Source organism: Nicotiana tabacum, chromosome 11 (genome assembly GCF_000715075.1).
Source record: "Nicotiana tabacum cultivar K326 chromosome 11, ASM71507v2, whole genome shotgun sequence".
NCBI lineage: Eukaryota > Viridiplantae > Streptophyta > Magnoliopsida > Solanales > Solanaceae > Nicotiana > Nicotiana tabacum.
Genome location: NC_134090.1, coordinates 153,555,359 through 153,575,251, shown reverse-complemented (window position 1 = coordinate 153,575,251; position 19,893 = coordinate 153,555,359).

Genomic DNA, 19,893 nt, shown 5'->3' with positions numbered 1-19,893 from the left:
TTGAGCCCACGAGCCCGGGACCGTTTAGCCCGGGACCGGCAGGCGGGCCTGGGTCGGTCCTGGCGGGCCCAACGGCTATTTTTCAAAAAAAAAAAAAAAAAAAAAAATCTCCAACGGCCATATTTAAAATCTAGCCGTTTGGGCTGAAAATATGACCGTTTTTTAAGTTAAAAAAATGGCCATTTGGCCCCCAAACTTTATTTTAACTCCAATCTTTATATAATTACACTTTTCCCCATTTCAAGATTGGACTAATGTTAAAATTCTTTTAGATTTTTTAGAACATTTTCAAATTGCAACAAATGCATTTTCTGGGCAATATTATCCTACTATTTCAAACTGTTTAGTTTATATTGCAGCACTATCTGATTTGTTTGTTGAATTTAGTGAGGGTGGGGATATTTATGAACTTGCTATAAATGAAATGAAACAAAAATTTAAAAAATATTTTTTTCCTATCCCTCCTATTTATGGTCTTGCTGCAATGCTAAATCCTACAATAAAATTGGGAGGTCCTCATTTTTGGTATTCAAATATTTATAAGGCTTTAGATCTTTCAAATGAGGAAATTGCGACACTTGCAGATGCAAAAGCTTCAATTAAGATTAACGCTCAAACAGTTTATAATGCTTATCAACTTGCCTTAGAGCATGCTAGGCCAACTATTCCAACCCCTACTTCGTCTAGCTCACAATCCTCTAAAAGAGTTGCGGGCTTAAAAGCTCTTAAATCTTGGACGGAGTTCAGGGGTCTCAAGGTGAAAATTATGATGAAACTTCACATCTAAATGAGCTTCAAGTTTATTTGTCTCAGGGACTTGAAAAGGAGAATCCAGACGGCTCTTTTGATCTTTTGGAATGGTGGAAGGCAAGGGAAAAACATTTTCCTGTTCTTGCAAGGATGGCTCGGGATATTTTATCAATTCAAGCTTCAACTGTTGCATCAGAGAGCGCTTTCAGTCAAGCAAGACTGCAAATAGGTGATCATAGAGCGTCTATGAGGGATAGCTTGGAAAAATCAGTATTGTTTAGAGATTGGATCCGCTCGGAAAGAAGAAACTTTGGAATTGCAGAAGCACAACCGGCGATAGATGAAGCTTATGAAGAAATGATAGCGGAACTTACGGAGGATTCGGCTTCGCCCGGAAGTGGTGATGAACAAGCTTCTTTTCCACCACCACCGACGCAACCTCCTCCGAACCTTGAAGGATTTATGAGATTTGTTAGAGATAATACATAGAATAATATGTAACTTGTATTTTGGCACATCTTCTTTAGTGTTTTTTCCTTCTAATGGTGGTATTAGTACCTTGTTGTGCTCATTCCATTGGGGGAAGGATGACTAAGAAAGATATGTCATTTTTTGGTAATAAAATTTATTGCTTCTACCCATGAGCTTCTTTTCGCAATATTTCTTTGTCTATACTTAGAATTATTTATAAGCTACAATATATACATAATATACAATATATATACTACAAGAAAATATATAAGAGAATATATATACATAAGATACAATATAATATACTACAAGAAAATATATTATGCGAAAATATATACATAATATACAATATATATACTACAAGACAATATATTATGCGAATATATATACATAATATACAATATATATACTACAAGAAAATATATTATGCGAATATATATACATAAGATACAATATATATACTACAAGAAAATATATAAGAGAATATATATACATAAGATACAATATATATACTACAAGAAAATATATAAGAGAATATATATACATAAGATACAATATAATATACTACAAGAAAATATATTATGCTACAATATATACATAATATACAATATATATACTACAAGAAAATATATTATGCGAATATATATACATAAGATACAATATATATACTATAAGAAAATACATAAGAGAATATATATACATAAGATACAATATAATATACTACAAGAAAATATATTATGCTACAATATATACATAATATACAATATATATACTACAAGAAAATATATTATGCGAATATATATACATAAGATACAATATATATACTATAAGAAAATATATAAGAGAATATATATACATAAGATACAATATAATATACTAAAAGAAAATATATTATGCTACAATATATACATAATATACAATATATATACTACAAGAAAATATATTATGCGAACATATATACATAAGATACAATATATATACTACAAGAAAATATATTATTATGCGAATATATATACATAAGATACAATACATATACTAAAAGAAAATATATAAGAGAATATATATACATAAGATACAATATAATATACTTCAAGAAGTGATATTTATGCATGACAATTTAGTGTTTTACTATTGTTTTGTTATTTTCTTTTTCGTCAAGCACTTTAATAATTAGATATACATATATACTACATATATATTTTTAATATAGCCATGATACTACAAGAAATTGTCTTAAAAAAAAATAAAAAATAAACCCGCTAGGCCCGCGAAGCCCACGAGCCCGGCCCGTTAAGCACAGGACCATGTGGGCTTAGGCCTGTCACGGGCCGGTTCCACCCATTAGGCCCACGAAGACCGGGACAGCCAGGCCCGGGACCGCCAGAGCCCGGGACCACGAAGCCCGGGACCGCGAGGCCCGGCCCGTTAGGCCCACTAAGGCCCGGGCCCGGGACAAAATACAGCATTATGCTTATATAAGAGAATTAGTTACAAATGGAACTATAGCTATAGTGTATGTGAGATCAAACAAGAATTTGGCAGATCGACTTACAAAGGCATTAAATAGAGATGCAATACAACAAACTAGTGAATAAATAGGGCTAAAACTCTTAAATTAAACACAAGTAATGGGAACCCAACTTTGAGTTGGTATACAATCTAACAATATAAGTTCAATGGGTAATAACAAGTTTCTTGTGTTGATTAAGCGTGGATCTTCTCAATTAGAGCCTAGATTCCTGTGTACTGTTTACTGTTATGTGAGGAGTTTAGGAGTTGTTAAATGTCTATAATAATAGGGGCATAATGACAAACTTCCAAGTGCATACTGTTACAAGAAAGAGGCCGGGTGAATTAATTCTCAATGGAATCAACAAAAATGTCTGTAGTAACAGGGACATAAAGTCTATTTCCACCTATATGAATATTGAGGTGGTGCCGCTTCTAAGAAAATTTAAGGAGTTGATCTTGTAAATATTCATGAATTTGGATTAGCACATGGCCATAAAAATGCTAAAGCATAATATTGGATTGTTTCGCTACTTAATAATGTTATGTGTGTGATACTTTTGGTTTGACAAATGGAGTTTTGGTTCAAATCTTGTTATCAATAACTTCGTCAAACTTTAAGGTACTTACACTAATGGAAAGTTCAAATCTATATAAGATACTTTTCGATATGCATGATATTATGAGACATATTACAAATTAGTGGGGAATTGTTAGAGTAGTTTGTATTATGTAGGAGTCCCACATCGATGGCTTTGTAAATATGTGGGAGTCCCACATCGATGGCCACAAGCCATTTAGTTGGCTTTGATCTTATTTTCGTATTTTATTTTGGAACAACTTTTTGTTATTTAAAATTTAAATTTTGAATTAACAGAAAAGTTGTGGCTATTCGTGAAAAGGGGCAACTCTTTAGAAAATATCTCCTTTTCTTATTTATATATACGGAAGACATCCAGAAGTAGCGTATTCAATCTGCACGTATGTTTCAGGCTTTGTTGTATCCTGATGGAGAATTGCTTGTAACCCCTAAAGTATATACATGCAATAATTCTTGAAAGATAGTGTTCTTTCACGCCTCAAAGCCTTTAATTCTATGTTACTTACCTATATTTTCTAACACCTTTTTTCCTTATTTTATAGCGACATGTCTAAACCACATGTAATATGCTATAAACCTTCTTTCAGGGGAGTATTCACATGGTGGCAAGCGGTGTCACAGGACATCGCTTCGTCGAAATTTTTTATTGTTTATATATATAAAAATAATAAGTAAAACAGAAATACAAGATAAAACTATTAAAAGTGACACCACTTGCAACAAAACATCTCAGTAGTCTAATGGTTGTTTTAAGCTTCAAGTATTACGTGAGAGGTTTTGGATTCGAACTTCCTTGGCTTTACAAATATTTTTTGACTGTTACGACCCTTGTGGAAAATCCTGCGTACCCATTCTTTGTCTCAAATATGCTTTTTTTACATGCAAATGGCACGAAGTTGGACTTCTTCTAATTAATACCAAATTTAGGAAATTTGAAGCACTTGTTTTTATATCAATGAAACCTAGGTACTGATAACCTAAAAAACAAATGATAAATGATACTCCATCTTATAACAAGTAAAATTACATTGATTTTTTTTTTTTTTTTACATATTATATATAAGTTAAATCCAGAATGAAAACTATTTGAAGTCTAAGTTTGAGAATATTTTGTACTATTATATTTTAGGTTCAAGTCTCTCCATTATTCATTATAAAAAATTTCTTTATATAAAATTTTAAATGAGATGATTACTCCACGATAGGTAAGACATTGGGTCCTCGGCTTTCGCAAGTATAGTTTTATACGCAAATGGCGTGAAGGTGGATTTTCTGTGTTTGAAAGGCGAAACATTTAATAAATTATGGAAGTCAGACTTCGCTTTACTAAAATCAACTTCAAAAATTTGAAGCTTTTAATTTATTTTATCCCATTGACAACAAGGTTAGAGACCTGCAACATGAGACTTGTCGCTATTGGTGTTGGTACGTAAGAGAACGTGACAGAATTCAATGCAAGACGCAAGGTTCTTTCTCCATAATTGTCATATAGTGCTTTTTTAAATATCTAATCGTGAAAGAATTTGAGTATTAATCCAAATTAAAATGTTCAGGCAAACTGATAAATCAGAACATAATAAATTTATACAGCGTATGAGGAATATGTGTATTTTGTTTTTTGTTTGTATTTTGACACACACACATGGAGAGAAAGGAGCTTAACAGAAGTGGATCGAGTGGAGGGAAATAAACTAAGTTCAAACTAAGGGGCGGAGGCACTTTAGGCGAAATGATGTCACAACGGAAAGCGTTACAGGAAACATAACTAAATATTCATTATAAAAACTGAAATGACAGCGCTTAATATTCAAGTCCAACTGGTTCAGTGCGTTATATAACCTATCGAAGGTTGCGGAACTCATATGGTCGACCCAACTAATTTGAAATTGGGGCATAGTTATTATTGTTGTAATCTATTGTTGGAGAGGAAAACAAGTGGATAATCACAAAAGGGAATTCAATTATTGCGAGGGCAACCAACCATCACTATAAAATTATCCTTCAAGTAGAAAGCAAATGAAAAGACCACACCAGCAACCTTTAGAACACTACCATTTGGACTTACAACAGTATTCATTCTAATCTCATAGTTCTAAAACCAAGATTGACATGGACCACTCTTTGTTTTCCAACCTTTTGTTTGTAAAGTTTTCTAGAGGATAACAGGTGATGTCTGCATCCCTTTCAATTCTTTCTTCACTCATGACGTGCCCTTTTTTCACATTAAAAATATAAGGATTCAACTTGTATAACATACTTTTTTACAATATAAAATTTAGAGAGTACTTTTACAAAAAAAAAAAACAGTAAGTGCACGAAGCATTTAGCGTTCATGCAGGGTTTGGGGAAGGATATCGCACCCCGTAGGAAGCCTACCCTGAAGCAAACATTAATGATTGATTTCTCGGTTCGACCTCGTGGTCTATAAGTCACACAGAAATAACTTTACCATTGCTCCAATGCTCCCTTTAGAGAGTGCTTAAAAAAGGCAGCCCAGTGCACGAAATATTTCGCGTTCACGCAGGGTTCAGGGAAGGATTGCACCCCAGGGGGTGTGACATAAGCAGCCTACCCTGATGCAAACATCAATAGCTGATTCCGCGGCTCAAATCAGTGATCTATAAATCACACTAAGATAACTTTACCATTATTCCAATACTCCCTCCGAAATAGTGCTTAAATTAACAAATTAAAAGGGGACACAGGAACTGCAAGAGAATGCAGCTAAACCCATGCCATGTGGTGTTCTCAACTACTTACCAATTAGAGATTTCCTACCAGCACCAATACTACACCAATCAAGCCATGTAACAAGAAATTCCATTCTTATGTAAGAAGTAAAGTTTATTATTTCTCCTTAAATTGTTACTGAGTATTTATTCTTTCTGTCTCAAATTATCTATCGTAATTTCAAAAAATAGTTATCTTAATTTATTTGTCATTTTAGAAGTTCAAGACAAATTTTTTTCTCATTTTACCCTTAGTAGTAATTGTTCTTGAAAAAAGAGATAACACACCAATTGAATAAATATTCAATAAAAAGAGATTATATGTTAAGACATAAATAATAAGGGTAAATTAGTCATAAAACCCTTTTAATTAATGTTTCTTAAGGGCCGTCTAAAAGAGAAACACGATAGATAATTTGAGACGTAGGGAGTATTAAATAACTTCTTAGTATTATTAACCTATCCTCTCACTCAGTTATTGCTGCTTCTTTACGATTAAACCTTGAGATATTAGTAATAGTCCCATTTGTATTTACCTTGAATTTAATTTATCGTTTGTACATCGAGCATGAACAATAAATTTAATAAGTCATCATGTAAAGATAATGTATAAATAATAACTTAAAATGGAAGGCTTCCAATGAACAGTCCACTGGTTCAGGAGATCGAAATTTGAACCATACTGTTGCCAATTAATTTGAATTCTAATGATCTCTTTAACAATTAAGTTCAGATAAGTTTTCTCCCTTCCTTGTTAACTATCTTTAAAAATGGTTAAAAGAAAGCAGAAACCAATATAATATCGCTATCCATGAGGTTGTTTAACCAAAAATTTAAGTCTTTGGTCAAAGCTAAAAAGAAATTCGGGTTACTGATAATCAGGAGACAAAATAAAATACTTTTGAGAATGATGGTAAAAAAACAAATAGTTGTGTATTTCAATGAATTCTCAATAGTATTCCATGTCCTTACAAATAATGATACTTCTTCCTTTTATAGATAATTCTAGGTAAAGGAATGAAACCTCAGCTTTAATGATATAATTATGAGTAATAAATGACATTAAATAAGCCGTTATACAATCATTCCTATTAAATACCAATTTTGTAACGTATCAAGTATTTAATAATGAATTTGGACTCCTTTCTGTCATCAGATCTTTGTCTTCAATGCCTTCTAATCCGTTGGCTGTAAATAATTTAAATTGGTACGAGACTCGTATCTATACGTCGTCTCGTGCCTATTTAAATTCTTCTTCCCGTGACTGTCTCCATCCGTGCCTCTTAGTCAATTGCTGCGCTTTGACCATTTAACTAATCTACGTGTCATGCCACATCATCTTTAATATAAACTCAGTTTTTTTCCAATACAGATAGTCCCCCCACTTTCCATTTATTTATCAATTAAATAATTGGGAAGTGGATCTTCATGAAAAAGGAATTTTTGCCACAATTAATGCTCATGACAATATTAACGCCTCAGTAGTCTTTTCCATTTAATGTTCTGCCAATGTGTCATTTTCTAATTGATTCCACTATTCACACCCTTTTTCGAGACTTCTTCATTCTCACTATTTACGAAGTGATAACTTCCTTTATTATAGGCTTTCCATCATTACACTTTAAGGTTGACGGTTCCCATTTTACACATAACTTTTTCTTCCTTTGTCTTCTTCACAAATCTTCAGCACACACTTCCTTCTTAACAATGTCTTCTTCAAACCCTAACCATAAAAAAGTTCCAATTCTAGATCAATTACCCAACGCCCCTGTTAGACACAGAAGAGGCGGAGGAGGTAGGCTTCGAACAGGGTTAGAATCTACTCGAGGAGGCTCCTCTGGTTCTTCTTCAAGGAGTTCTATCCCAAAGGCCCCTTCTTCTAAAAGTAGGGAAATTCCTGATTCTTCTCAAGAACCCTCAGTTGATGAAATAGTTCCCAGCGATTTGTCTTTTGAAAGTGACAAAACGTCTCTTCAAAAATAAATTGTAAATTTAGAAAAAGCCGATACTTACCCCACAATAGTAACCGAGCTTACAATCCCCACCATAAGAAAAGATTGTAACTGGAAGGATAGTCTCCGAATGTCAATTCCTTCCCCAAATCAAAGAATTTCCTCCTTTAGAAGTGGGTATTCTTCTGTTTACACTTACCCTTTCACTTTAGGTTTTAATCCTCCGATTGACCCAGTTATTCTCGATTTTTGTCGTTTTTTTACAATTTGTTAGGCCCAAATCGGTCCATTTGTGTGGAGAACAGTGGCTTGTTTGAGATATTTATCCTCCAAAGCCAATGTCAATTTCACCTTTTCTCACCTCATTCATCTGTACCATCCTAACTTAATACGCCATGGGTTTTTTACCTTAACTACAAGGAGCAAAAAAGTTTTGGTAAATCCTGAAGATGACAAAGATCGTGGATGGTATATCCGTTACGTTGTTGTTCGTACGGTGGACTTGATTGGCGAAACAAATATTCCCTTCCCTGAGAAGTGGAATTTTGAACGTAGGTTTCCTTTTATTTACCGTACCTACTTTTGAGAATTTCAAAAGAAATTTTGTTTTTAACCTCGTCTCTTCTTGGTTTTTTGTAGCAACCATGGGAGATGTGGAACCTATTCCCAACTTCCGTGGTTGGGTAGACTCACTTTTGAAGATTGCTTCTAGGGAGCAAAGAACTTGGAAATCAATTTCTTCCTTACATGGCTGGAAGGTCAAAACACATGGTATTCCCCTTTTTATATGTTTTTTTTTATATGTTAAGCATTTTTTCCTCAACTTTGATCATGTATATCCATCCTTTAATCAGGATTTGGCATTAGAGGAATGACGGCTGAAGTAGCTATGGCCATCCGCATGTCTGCGAATGCTGTTCTTGATTTGGATAAGGCTCGAGCCTTGCTGCCAAAAAGGAAAGCTATAAAGGAAAGTTCTGAAGAAGAAGAGGAGGGTACCTCCCTAATTACCAGGCCAAGGGTCAGGAGGCGAATAATCATTGATGATGAAATTGAAAACACTCCTGCTCGAACCTCCACCACCGAGCCTGTTTTGATTCATTCTGACGAGGACACCGAACCAAGAGATAATAATGAGTCAATTCAACATCTTTTTGACAGTGGTTTCGGGAGTGGCGAGCTCGACCCTGTTTTTGATGAAGCTCCTCTTTCCTCATTTGTTCATATTTCCTCCATTCCTCTGCCAACCGTAAGTATTTCTTTACCAGTTTTGACGACTTCCGTTCTTTTGCCAGTTTCTACCGCTCCTATGTCCGTTCCCTTGGCAGTTTCTACTGCACCAGCTTCCGCTCCTGCGTTGGTTTCTACATCTTCTCCTTCCATTCCTGTTTCTACATCTTCTCCTTCCATTCCTTCCATTGCTCCTCTTCCCTCTGTTCATCGTACAGAGACGGGTTCTAGCAGTGGAAGTATGACTATGAGAAGTGTTACTCTGGAAGTTCCTGCCAATCATAGCCTCTAGCAGTGGAAGTATGACTATTGTTGTCGACGTTGTTGTTTGACATGGTGACGACAATAGATAAGATATAGCTTAAAAGGAAAGATTATCAGATTCCCGGTAACGGAACCAATTTGTTTAACCAAAAATCTAAGTCTTTGGTCAAAGCTAAAAAGAAATTCGGGTTACTGATAATCAGGAGAAAATAAAATACTTTTGAGAATGATGGTAAAAAAGCAAATAGTTGTGTATTTCAATGAATTCTCAATAGTATTCCGTGTCCTTACAAATGATGATACTTCTTCCTTTTATAGATAATTCTAGGTAAAGGAATGAAGCCTCAGCTTTAATGATATAATTATGAGTAATAAATGACATTAAATAAGCTGTTATACAATCATTCCTATTAAATACCAATTTTGTAACGTATCAAGTATTTAATAATGAATTTGGACTCCTTTCTGTCATCAGATCTTTGTCTTCAATGCCTTCTAATCCGTTGGCTGTAAATAATTTAAATTGGTACGAGACTCGTATCTATACGTCGTCTCGTGCCTATTTAAATTCTTCTTCCCGTGGCTGTCTCCATCCGTGCCTCTTAGTCAATTGCTGCGCTTTGACCATTTAACTAATCCACGTGTCATGCCACATCATCTTTAATAAACTCAGTTTTTTCCCAATACAGAGGTCAGGTTTGATGGAAGACATGCAGCTTAGAAAGAGTGAAGCCATAATTTCAAACTTGTAGGTTTGAAATTGTAATTCTTTAAGTTACTAGTTTTGCATTAAAACATTATACATACTAAATAAATTTTTAAAAACAAGTATAAAATTTGAACCAAAATTATTGGGTTTAACCGATCAAGCGACGGGAACTCTGGCTCCGCCCTGCTTAGTACGTAACATATATTGACAAAAGATTAGACCGTGCTTAAATTAACAAAAGAAGAAGGTGGGGTGGGGAGGGGTTGAAGAGTTGTTTGGGGGGGGGGGGGGAGGACCAGGACCTGCCAGAGAACTAAAGGAGCTGAACAAAGAGAATCTAAGGGTGTAGTCAAGTAGTCTAGTGGTCAATAAAATAATTGAGAATAATGAGATCTCACAGCTCATATTCGAAAAATTTAATAGGAGCAAAAATACTAGTACGTTATACTTTTTATTTGTTTAAATTTTGGGGGACAAAATTATTTGATATAAGAAATAACAAATACGTCATATTAAAATTGGTAAAGGTACGTAAAAGTATAGGGGAAAAAACATCTATGCAGCTGAAAACATGCCATGTGGTTGGTCAATGATGTTTTCGAGTACGTACTTGACAGGTAGAGAAATAAAAAGATGGAACGAAAGCCATAGATAGATCTGTTAAGTAGCTTATCAAATTGAGTCATTAGTCATGTGACATGCATTGTTATGAATTTAATCCCATTCTTTTATCCAACAATTTGTTTGTTCCACTTCACTGTATTGACAACTACATAAGCTAGAATATTTCTTGAATAAAACATTTAGAACGATTTACTAACGCACAAAATTCCCAAAATTAGATAAAGCTTAAACGGTGACCATGTAATTGATTTTACACTAATCAGTACATGCATTTTAATATGTTATTGCAGGTAATTTATTTTATTCTAAAGGATTTCGTTATCCTAGGAGTCGGCGAATGAATTTGATAACTAATGTCGCCAGAGAAGTTGAGGTGAGTATCATCGTATTGGTTTTTTTTTTTTTTTTTTTTTTTTTTTATAGTCGCGGCTCTTATCCGGCTAACAACTCGATTTTGTTGATTCATTACTCATTTGTCTTTAAACTCGACTTTGACAATCTTTTCTTGGCACAAAGTTTTAATCTTTTGCCCTATTGCTAATTAAACTAAGCTTATTGTAAAATTTTAATTTTTATTATAGGTCAATGTAACGTGTAAGAACTTTATATATTATCAGCACACAACAGTTAAAGTCGAATTTTTTTATTAAAAAACACTGTTTAGCATGTGGGGGTGGAGAAGCAAGCACAAGTTAGAGGTATACTGCACGTGGAGTTGGTGATTGTCGAATTAATCAAAGTGTACTAATAACTGAATATTCACTCTCTATAATTGCCTTCCAAGTTAAAACTACATGCATTCTCTTATTATATAGTTGTATACGGATAAAATCGGGCCTACCCAAATTTGTTATTTGATCGAGAGCACAGAATTGGATCGAAGGTCAGCCTCGTAATGAATCAGACCAGAGCACGAAGATATATAGCCAATTCGAAGATCGAGATGCCTGTCGAGATCGAGGCCAGCAGTGAACGAGACCAAATACGACAGACTTTGAGCAAAGCACAGTAACGAGAAAGCGAGATATCTGTGATTGGCCGGAGATCATGGCGTAAATCTCGGAACAGATCAATTCAAGGATGGTTACTTAGTTAATCATGGAATTTACTTCCGTAAATAGAATTGTACCATAACTAGGACTCCTCTACTATATAAAGAGGGCCCTAATCATTTTTAAACACCTTACATTCACGAATATCAAAGCAATATAATATTTCTCAGTTTACTTTTTTGTTCATCAGCTTATTGTGCCCTTAATTATTCTTGCATAACTAGCTCGAGGGTGTCCAATCTCGAGGGTTCTGTCCAAACACTGGTTTGTTTATATTATTGTCAATTTGCATCACTTATTTTTACGTTTATCCATTGATATTAGGTGAAATGTTATATCCTTAAAACCACATTATAAGTTTAATTGTTACACAATTTTTAGGGTAAACAGTTTGGCGCTCACCGTGGGGCTTAGGATAATAGTGATTGCTTAATATTGACCTTCATAACACACACTACTTTTACGCTTGTTCTCGTAAGTATTTTTTATTTCAGGAATCAACATGTCGAATTCTCAAGCAGTACCCACTCACACTAGTACCGGCCTAGGCCTTCATGGCGAGAACGAGCACGTAGTCGCCCTGGAAAACGGAGTACCTCCAATCAATCCCGATGCACCAAAGGCCGTAGATCTATTTGATGTCAGTTCTCGTGTCGTCATTCGTGGAGATTTAGGCGCCGACCCAGAAAACAACATCTACAGAGATGCCCGAGCAACCGATCAGAACACACAAAATGGTGAAGAAGGCGGAATTAGCCTTCGAATGATATTTGACATTCTACAAACTCAGCAGGCCGCGATAGCACAACTCCAAAATCAGAATCGAGCTCCAAGCAGAATCGAACTCGATACATCACAGGAAGTTGTTCACAGGGTCGAACCCGTATAGGAGAAATTGGACGATAATGGATCGGGAACTGACCTTGTCATCATGAACATGCTCGAGGAACTCACTAAATGGATCGAATCGAAAGAAAAGAAAATCGAGGCTAATGATAAAAAGGTAGAAAGGTAAAACTCACGGATTGATCAAATACCGAGGGCACCCCCTATTGATACCCAATTTTTCTTTGTACATTTTTAATATGCAAAATACTTTCAAAACAGCATATGTATGCATATATAAGTATTTCCAAATGTTTTATTATTTTTCCTTAATTTTTAAAGTTTTTTAAATCAATTTATTAACCTATTTGATCCAGAAAAACCCAATAATTATTCCCAAAATTATCATTTTTGGTGATTCATTTATTAAATTTTTATATTTATGCTAAAATAGAGGTAATATAATTTTTGCATAGTTTTACAAAGTCATTTAGTATTTTTAAAGTTAAATTGTATATAATTACAACATTAGCCTCTTTTAAGATTAATTACGTTTATATTTATAAAAATTAGGTCTAGTATTTTTAAATAGTTAATTATGTGCTATAAATCATTTTGGTACCTTTAATTTATTTCCAGAAATTAAGTTATTATATTTTTTAAAATTAAATAGGAAAAATTGGCTATATAAATGTTAGCCCAATTTCGGATTTTAATCTAGAAAATTTGTAAATTAATATATTGAAACCATTTGAACACCCGACCCAATTCCAATTTAATCCGACACAAACTCATCTTCATAACCTGTCCACTCGCCCATTTTGATCCAGGCTGTTGATCATTCAGATCAACGGCCAACAACCATCCTTGCCTTTTTTAATTCAAACGACCCCTAATCCTAGCCTCCTTTACAAATTCTGCCGCCTCTGAATCCCCTTCCCTCTCAACTCTCTCTGCAATCCTCTCAAACCCTAGCTGCCGCCATCAACTACAACCCTAATACCTCTCCAAATCTATGGTTCCCAAAGTCATCGGAGACCTATATCCACCTCCCATAGCTTCTACGTGTTCGATTCTTATGGTCTCAAGGCTAGATCTCGAAAAAGCTTGGTCCAGGCCTTGTTCGATTGCAGTTCATGATTGTTCTCCGATCGTCTCTGACTTTTTCTCCGGCCAGCCAAGGCTATTCGAGTCAGACTCTTGACTCTTCTGCTTAGATCGTTGGTTTTCAAAGCCTTTCTCACCACTTGGGGTTCTTCTAAAACCCTAGCCTTTAAGGTTCTTTCAATTTCTTTTTAGATCTGCTTCAGATCTATGTTTGCTTTGAACTTCTAAGCATTTCTCTCAAATTTTCTTTTAAAACTCTGCCTTCAAAACCCCTTATCTTTTCGATTAGGGTTTCTGTTAAGTTATTTCAAAATGTTTCTCTGATTCTTTAACATGTTTGGCTATGTTTACTTATATCGTTCTTCTACCTGAGTTTGCATGTTAAACCCCTAATTTCTTTTAACTGTTTATTAAACGAATGTTTGTTTGCCTGAGTTTTGTCAGATTTGTTTGCTTATTCTCTTTTTAAAACTCTTCTATTGTTGAAAATCCCAGGGTTTTGGGTCTGACTCGATTTGAAGTTCTTTATTTCAAAATCTTTAGTTCCCTTTGTGTGATTCTTCTGCTTATTGGGTTTTTGTCTTCTCTAAAACTCAAATATGCTCGAAACCCTAATTTTTCTAAAGGGATTTTCCTCACCTGCTACTGTGAGACCTTCACATGCTTTTGATATCCTATGTTTTCTTCACTACTTGACCTAATGGACTGTCATGCTTCGAATATTGCTATCTACTGAATCTTTGTGCTACTGTTGTGTGCTATTTCCTCTTGCCAACAGGCCTAGCCTCACATGTATAGTGTTTATGCACCCTATTTATATGCTGAGTCTCCTTCTCTGACTAATTTTCAAACTCGTGACTAAGTTTAAACTTTTCCTTTGTGAGATTCTGATTTCACTCGCCTATTAAGGTTAATTGATTTCTTTCCTGTTTTGCCTTACAGATTCCTTTCCAAAATTAGAGTATCTATGTACCTAGACTCGAATTGCTTACTTGTTGTTTTATTACCTCTTTTATGGCAACTGTCAGTCTGCTTTTTAATTGATTGCTTTCCTTATTTTGAACCTGTCACTGCCCGTTAAGCAAGTAAGGGCAATCACTTGTATAATTGATTCTGAATCATGATTGTTTCCATGTTTGTAGCTTATTACCTCTTTCTTACTCGTTTTCAAAAACTATAAATACCCGGTACTTCTTCTCTTTAAAAATACGAACACTTTTAATTCTGAACTCACACTTACACTCAAACACTCTCTTTTGCTTTACTACTACTTGTGCTACTGCCTGTTTAGTCGGCTGAAAGCCAAGGCTATATTTCGAATTCCTACTACTTTTCTTTAATGCACTTTTCTTCTTTGACTGATATGTTCTAATTAAGTTTTCAGCATCAGCAACAACATGCTTACTTAATGTTCTTGCATTCTTGTCTGCCTACTGCTTGTATTTAATTCAGTACCATTATTTAGCATGCTGTAATTTCCTTTCTCCTGTTCTGAATCAATGTATTATGAATCTCAAATCTCTACCCCAATGTGATTAATACTTGTAGTTAGTTTGGGGCATGACAACATTGAACATTGCTGAGCATGACCCAAACTTGATCCTCCTAGGAACATAACCCCTATGTTTCCCTTATATGTTGTGTGCTCTGGTTAATTTACAAGCATGACAACACTCCCTATTGTTGTACATGCCCAAAGTTAACCCATGCCTAAGTATATAGGCTTCTTGCAATGGATTCCCAATCCCATGCCCCTTTATGTGAAGTTATCAACTCTTTGAAGTGTTAATGACTGTCTCCCATTACCCTTTTCTTCTCCTTTATTCCCTTATCTCTTAAAACTCAGTTTCTGCACTTTTCACTCTCTTCTTAAACTTAATTTCTGCCCCCTCATGTAAGCCTTGCCTTGGGACCCATGAGCTCCCTCTGAACTTGGACACATGAGGGTTGACATTTTTACACTGCACTTGTCCCTATTCTGGTTATGAAACTTGGGTGTGAGCACTGCTCGGGGTCCTATTGAGGCCTTTAGGGAACTCTAACACACTCAAGTCTAAGAAAGGCTTTGGATCGATGGTATTTTGAGTTGGTTTATCTCATAACTCAAAGAGGAAGTCAAGAATCAGGCTTCCTCTAGTTGTAATTTGTTTTGTACTTTTTCTGATATAATTTATTATTGTTGGTTTGTAATAATTTGTAATGAACATTTAGCGCTGGCTAGTGAAAAAAGGGTTGGAAAATTATGCATGCTCAAGGGTAGAAAACATGCCTATAGGACTGCATTCTCTACTTGTTCAATTCGCATTTGGAAAACATGCCTATAGGGCTGCTATAATTCTGCATATTCATACTACATTTAGAAACCATGTCTATAGGACTCACTTGTTCGATTCTCATCTAGATAACATGCACATTGGGATTATCTAAAATTTTGCACATTTGTCACAGTTTATATATCATGTTTTTAGGGTCCAATTGGTTATAACCCAGTAGCATGCTAAATCAGTAACATATAGAAATCATGCCTATCGGGGTTCTTAAGAAAAATTCTGTTCGTTTCGACTCACATGCAATGTTAGGTATCATGTCTATAAGGGTCTAAAATCAGTAACGCATAGAAATCATACCTATAGAGATTCTTAAAAAAAATTGAGTCGTTCCTTCCACATTCAAATATCGTGCTCATGTGAATTAAAATCAATAATAGTAGATACCATCACCTGCAGAATCTGGAACTGGTCTAAATTAAATTCATCTATTCTGAACCTCCGTTTAATAATTCCCTTATTTTCAACAAGGTTTAGCAAGCATGCCTATAGGATTTCAAGCAGTACGTTTTGAGTTATCACTGTCTCACCACCTTCTAAATTAAGTAGATATCATGCCTATAGGACCCCGTCTAAACACTTAGGCAAACCTTAGAGTAATAATTGTAAAACTGAATCTGTTTTTTGTTAAATGCTACAACTAGCAGGCAGGCCTGATTCAGACTTCTTATCTGAGTTATTTAATAAACTAATCTGCCTCAATAATTAACTTCCTTCATCTTTATATGCTTTAATCAGACCTAAAAAGTATGTGCAAGTCATGCTAGTTATGTGCTTTTGTTTGAGGAGGTATACTTGAGCCTTATGTGTTTATGTGTTTCCCCTATAATGTGCCATCTTTTATATGTTTTGTATGCCACCTTAGATTTTTACTTTTGAAACTTCAAGTCAGCCTAATACCCCTCCCCTTTAGGATTAGTAGTCCTAAATTCACAACAACTGCCTGGCCAGGAACCACACTAGTGGATCCTGAAGGGTGCCTAACACCTTCCCCTTGGGATAATTTCAAGCTCTTACCCAATCTCTGGTTACCCAAACAAACTTAGAATTGAATCTCTATTAGTGTCCTAATGCACCTTAACTCATTAGGTGGAGACTCTTCAAATGCAAAAACCCAGTTCCCAAAAGGAACGAGTTGTCCTTCTAAATATCATAAACCCGATTTCGCGAGAAAAAGGGGGTGCGACAGCATGGCAACTCAAAAAGGTTTGGATTCGAAGAAGTTCGTGAAGAAGCCTTTCCCACCAAGCGCGACTCTAAAGCCGATTCCGAAGAAATTTTGCATGCCAGAAATTCACAAATACAATAGAACCAGTGATCCTAATGAATATGTCACTTCTTATACATGCGCTATAAAAGGAACTGACTTAGAAGACGATGAAATCGAATCTGTTCTGTTAAAAAAAAATTGAGAAACTTTATCGAACGGGGCGATGATACGGTACCACAATTTGCCACCTAATTCCATCGATTCTTTTGCCATGCTTGCCGATTCGTTCGTAAAAGCACATGAAGTAGCAATAAAGGTCGTGACTAGGAGGTCGGACCTCTTCAAAGTGTGACAAAAGGACGATGAAATGCTAAGGAAATTCGTATCTCGATTTTAGATGGTACGGATGGACCTACCCCCGGTTACCGATGATTGTCTATCCAAGACTTTACTCAGGATTTGAACGAGCGAAGTTCAGTGGCGTCACGTCAACTAAAGCAAAATTTGATCGAATATCCAGCGGTGACCTGGGCCGATGTGTATAACTGATACTAGTCAAAGATTAGAGTCGAGGATGATCAGTTGTAATCCCTTTCAGTTCAGTCTACCCAAATAGATCCAAAGTCAGGATTCAAAGAGACATCGACAGGGAGCCCCTATCGAACAGAGATCGGTACCAACCATATAGCACAAAGTAGAAACAACGGATCAGGATGTAATCTTGTTCGAAATGATCGAGGTCAAAATTCCCGAAGGCCCATGAGTAAGAGTGGCTTCGATAAACATGTCGAGCCTAAAGAAGCGCCACGTTTATCGGAATACAACTTCAGCATCGATGCTTCAGGAATTCTGTCAGCCATTGGGCGAATCAAAGATACTAGGTGGCCCAGATCCCTACAGACCAACCCATCTCAAAGGAATCCAAATCAAATGTGCAAGTACCCTGGAACCTATGGTCACAGAACCGAAGACTGTAGACAGTTAAGGGAGGAAGTAGCTTGTTTACTCAAAGAGGATCACCTTCGAGAGTTCTTGAGTGACCGAGCTAAAAATCACTTCAAAGATAGGGACACAAACAGAAAAAACGAATAGGAAGAATCGCAACATGTGATTCATATGATCGTCAGTGGGGTTGATATTCCTCAAGGCCCGATATTCAAATGCACCAAGGTGACAATTACAAGGGAAAAGCGTACCCGGGATTATTTACCAGAGGATACCTTATCTTTCAACGATGAGGACGCAGAAGGAATCGGACAACCTCAAAATGATGCCCTGGTAATATCTATCCTTATAAATAAAATTCAAGTTAAACTTGTGTTAGTTGACCTAGGTATCTCGGAAAATATCATCCGATCGAGGGTCGTGGAGCAACTCAGCCTCCAGGATCAAATCGTGTCTGCAGCTCGGGTGCTCAACGGTTTCAACATGGCAAGTGAAACCACCAAAGGGGAAATCATGTTGCCAGTAAACATGGTCGGAACTATCCAGGAAACAAAATTTCATGTAATCGAAGGTGATATGAGATACAACGTGCTTCTCGGGAGACCTTGGATCCATAATATGAGGGCGGTACCTTCAATGCTTCATCAGGTCTTGAAATTCCCAACATCGGAAGGAGTCAAAATGGTGTACGGCGAACAACCAGCAGCCAAAGAGATATTTGCGATTGATGAGGTAATTCCAGTATCGACACTAACATCAACAAAGGGACCAGAATCAATGGAAAAGCAAGAAGTCAAATAGCAACCACAGTCGTCGGCCTCGACCAGATCAGAACATTACGGAACTTTCGAGGATGATGATTATGCGATACCTCGAACCTTAATAATTCCCGATGATTCTGATGCAGCGAAGTCAACGGTCAAAGAGTTGGAACAAGTCATACTAATCGAGCATCTGCCCGATCAAAAGGTATACCTAGGCACGGGGTTGACTCCCGAGCTCAGGGAAAAACTCATTAAATCCTTATTAAAAATATGGATTGTTTTGCTTGGCCCCACCTTGACATGACATGGATCCCACCAGAGATTACCACTCATCGATTGAGTTTGGACCCAAAGTTCAGATCGGTAAAGGAAAAGTGAAGACCGCAGTCCGAGGTAAAGCATGCATTTATCAAGGATGAGGTAACTAAACTTCTCAAAATTGGGTCCATCCGGGAAGTAAAGTATCCTGAATGGTTAGCAAACGTAGTCATAGTCCCCAAGAAGGGGAATAAACTTAGAATGTGCGTAGACTACAAGGACTAAAACAAAGCATGCCCTAAGGACTCTTTTCCTCTACTGAATATCGATCGCATGATCGATGCCACGGCCGGCCATGAGATCCTCAGTTTTCTCGATGCCTACTCTGGGTACAACCAAATACAAATGAACCCGGAGGATCAAGAAAAGACTTCGTTTATTACTAAGTATGGTACTTATTGCTATAATGTAATGCCATTTGGGCTAAAAAATACTGGTGCCACTTATCAACGCTTAGTAAACCGAATGTTTGAAGAACAAATAGGTAAATCAATGGAGGTTCATAT